The following is a 4,761-nucleotide window of genomic DNA, read 5'->3' as shown; positions in this document are numbered from 1 at the left end:
AGTGAGTGGGCGAAAGAAAGGAAGGGATCATATTTCTTACACATAGGTCTATAGATTTAACAATTAGAGTTTTTGTACTTCTGTAAGAGGCAAGTAGAAACAGTTTCTGGCTCCTGGGATTCGAACCCGTGCCGCCAGTTCACCAGCGTAACCACTACACCAAAAGGGCCAGACCCATTGGCATAGTCAGTTTGGCGGCGCTTGAACCCCACTGTTACACTTAAGGTGGTGATATCTCATTGTATTTGGGGCACCGGTGCGGCACTGAGGGGTTCGAAATAAAGAACGAATTTTCTTTTGTTTTCTGTATTCTGTATTCTTCTATATAAAGTGATACTTTTACTCATTACGCAATATCTAGATTATAAAAAAAACGACGAAAATATCACGACAGTGCTGCAGTGAACGAACCCCGCAGTGCCGCACCTCTGCCCCAAGTGCAGTGAGCTATAACCTGTCCACATGACAGTATATCTCAGAACGTGAATGTGAACTTTTCTCTGTGACCGCTTTGACAGAAAGGCACATCTCACACAGTATAACGGATCACCGGCAGAGTTTGTCGTCTGACAGCACGCCCTGTCACACGCACGTGAACAATGATGCCTCTGTCGTCAATTTTCCGACTTTGTCCTCGGAGGATCTGACAACCGACAAGTTGGCAGATTGTCAAGGGTGTCTGTGACATGCATACAATATTGCCAGCGACTGGGTTCGGTAATTTAGGCCGAAACAATTATATGTTAGTGGTGTATTCTAGTTCGCGTGTCCAGCTCTTTCAAGATATGCAAATGAAAGTTGAAAAATACGACAATCATACAGGGGAAAACACTTAAGAAAAACATTCATACATTTGAGGCAGTGTGGTATATATAGCATATATAGACGAAGGCATAACACATTCAGTTCGAGCAATATTATCACATATTTAAAAGAAACACGGGAACTTGTGTAGATGAAATTGATTGGGTACATTCCACTGTACATTATAGGATCACGATTCTAGGGCGAGCCAAAAAGCCGTATTTACAATTTCACTCCCGTTAACTCCTTCCTAACTGAAGGAAGTTTGAAAGAACAAATAGCTAGCTGTGTGTCTACAGTCCTTGGTCTTGGGGGCGTATACGATAGTGTGGGAAACGTACACACACACTCTGACTGTCACAGTTAGTCTGTAACTCAGAATTACTGTCTAGAGTAAGCTAGTTGTTTCGGTGCCAAGGTAGATACAGCTGAGCCAAAAGAAATCAACTCTGCTCCTCCCTAGGCTAATTGCTCAGGGCAGGAGCAAAAAATATTCTCACACCGATCGGTGATTTACATGGAGAAGGAGTTTTGTTTTTCTTCAAATAATATTTAAAGATGATTTTACCGTAAGGACTTTGATTTATCAATCAAGCCTCGTATCTATACTAACAGATTTCTAAGTTGAGCCAAGTTTGCTTCTTTCTCTAAACAAAACGTACGACGATTGTCACACAGGTCGCAGAAGTCTCCGTCAGGATCCCTCAGCTCAGACGACTTTTTCGTCCATCAGCACGTTGCCTAGCAACGCCAGTGACTTCTGCACAACCCCACAGATCCGTGTCTATCCCAGATTTCCTCTGACGAAGCATCTGGATTTTCCGCCGGATAAAATTAGGGTAACCCCAACACCCGAGGGTTGGGCGCTGTGTATTTTGGCAGGTGTTGTTGACTTTGAAGGTGACAGTTATTTATCGGACAACTTGGCTGTCGTTCAGAATGGAGGATAAGACTCCCTCTTGTCGCTCACATCGTCGGACTTTGGGAAGTCTGGCTGTCTGAAGTGATGGATGGATTCGCTACTGAAGCAGGAGACGAAACACAAAGGTAGTCTCTACCTGGATAACAAGAGACCTCATATTTTGGCAGGTTTTGTTGACTTTGATGGTGAACATTATTTATCGGACAACTTGGATGTCGTTCAGATAGGAGGAAAAGACTCCCTCTTGTCTTGCCGGTAATACTAATAGTCAAGTCTGACTGTCTAGAGTGATGGATAGGTTCGCTACTGAATTAACCAGGAGATGGGACACAAAAGTAGTCTCTACCAGCTCCAGACAAACTATGCTGGCTATCAAGTCAAAGTCCTTTCCGCGACTGCCGCATAGGGCGGCGCCCATCTCCAGTGAAGTAGCCCTAGGCCACACGTTTGTGCAAACACTACAGTGGGGGGCTAATCCACCGGTAGTGGTGTGTGTTCAACTTCCATATTCCTTCCCGAATACTGAGTGCCAAGCAGAGAAAGCAGGCCAGCCGGGGATCGAACTCACGACCTACCCACTCGGCCATTGCACCGGTATGGCTATAGGGAGAATATTTACCAGAGACGTTTGCACACGATAGGCCTTCTGTGTCCAGGCACATAGACGTAGAAATATGAACTTTTCGGGGCCGGGGGCTGACTCTCATGGCCAATAACATGTATTCACAATTCTTCCTAATTTTTCTACTAGGAAAGGAGATGAAATGTTATCGGTTAACATGTGACAAATTAAATACTTTGAAGTACAATCTTATCTATAACCTTGTATTACGTCATTATGGTTGACGGATTTGAATATCATTAATATGGATTTGAAATGTTTTTGACGCAAAACTGACACAGAGGACAGAGAATGACTATAAAACAGAATCTGCAAAAGAATCGTTAGTATTCTCAAAAATTCTGGACAAAACACACAAACAACGTTACGAAAAATTGTATGTTTCTCAAGCTGCGAGTTCCGTGTCTAGTCTCCAAGCAGATGAAAATGAAAATGCCGACTGCTCCGGGGAACTTGAGAAACTTTACGTCTGCTTGGCCGAGATTACATCGTTAAAAACGGCAGAGTATGAAATCGGCTTCCTTTTTGCTGACAACAATTGTTTCTTCACCATCTGTCCGTTCTGTAACACCCACACCAGCACGTACGTTTCAAAAAGTGTTTTCTCAAATATAAAACGAACCGTAATGTGGTCCTAGACTTACCTCGAGCTCAGAGCTTGATTTGCCTCTCTACATCTGCTTAGAGTTCACCTCTGCACGCCAGAGAGTACAATTGTCTTCCCTTTTTGCTGACTACAGTCGTTTCTCGGCACCTGTTAGTTCTGTAACACCCACACCAGCACGTATGTTTCAAAAAGTGTTTTCTCAAATATCTAACGACCCGTGCTATGGTCCTAGACTTACCTCGAGTTCAGAGCTTGAAGAGACGTTGCGATTGTTGCCTGTCTACATCGGCTTAGAGTTCACCTCTACAAACGAGAGAGTAACTTGTCTTTCCTTTTTGCTGACTACAGACGTTTCTTCGGCACCTGTCCTTTCTGTAACACCCACACCAGCACGTATGTTTCAAAAAGTGTTTTCTCAAATATCTGACGAACCGTACTGTGGTCCTAGACTTACATCAGACCCGTCAGATCTCGTTAGTTCCCCTCCCACTGTGAGGATGGCTCAATGCCAATGTTACATGTTTCTGCCTGACCGGTTTATACAAACAACTGTAAGTCCATTACCCACGGCTGTCAGCGGGTACCCCACAGCCGGAACACCGGCCGCGCTTCATGACTATGTGTGCTGGGAGAGGTCTTGTCACTGTACTAGTGGTCTATGAAACAATGGTTAAACAGTAGAAGCCGCCTAATTGCACAGCCTATTTGTCAGTGAATTTCGCCCCGCGATGATTATCTGGCTGGAGCAATAATGCGAAGTTATCTAGCTGGACCGCACTTGTTTGGGATCCCGTGCATGCAGTTAACAGAAATGTGCGTTAATCCGGTGTGCAATTAACTGGCCTCTACTGTACGTCGCTACCCTCCGAAATACAATGGCGTTTCTAGGGAAAAAGTCATGATTGTATTTCTCCGTGTAGCTAGTATAACTCTAGTTATCTAACCAGGTAGTTATGATAACTTTCAATTAGATTCTGTGATGTAACATCAACTCTACCAGATGCCGCGCCGCCACATGAGAAAAATACTTGAGTGTAGAGAGATTTAAAGAGATGTACCAATGCAGCATCTGTAATCTTAAGATATATACACTTCAGATATTTAGGTGTTCAAGACAATCTTGAGAATGCCTCTATAAGACCTATAAGAATATGTTTCTTGGGTGTGGCGGTATTATGGCACCGGTGGAATGTTGACAGTTGATATTTACATAATACCTCGCAATACACGATAGAGTGTGCTCTATGGATACTGATGAACAATTAATGTACGGGCTGTGAGGAATTGAGCTAAACTATAACCAATGTAACTACTGCAAACAGGCAAACCGTCAATCGATTACTCAGTCTATTTGTAATTCAAATCATCATCAATCAGCCGTTCAACCAGCTAACTAACCAGCTAACCAACCAGCCAACCAACCAACCAACCAACCAACCAACCAACCAACCAACCAACCAACCAACCAGCTGTTTTGGAGAGAGAAGAGCGAAGACCTGTAACGTTACATGTGTTAAAACGGACATTCAAATCAGCAATATCAAACAACCATATGTGAGACGTAATTTAAGCCGTCATGATTGAAAATAACCCAACACTTGTGCAAATCACGTTGCCTTTCAGTCTCAATAAGACTTAACCCTACTCAGATTAGACTGTAACAATCAGAATCACACAGTCTCTGATCTTGTGCCAAGAATGTGACCGATGTCTTTCTTTGTTTGCCCGAATAAGTCGCCTGACAGGATTTTGCAATCAAAATTCTTCCACAACAGACTTTGGCTTCCCCCTTGCGGCATATCTGAT

This window comes from Branchiostoma floridae, chromosome 7 (genome assembly GCF_000003815.2).
Source record: "Branchiostoma floridae strain S238N-H82 chromosome 7, Bfl_VNyyK, whole genome shotgun sequence".
NCBI lineage: Eukaryota > Metazoa > Chordata > Leptocardii > Amphioxiformes > Branchiostomatidae > Branchiostoma > Branchiostoma floridae.
This window is presented reverse-complemented; position numbering follows the sequence as displayed.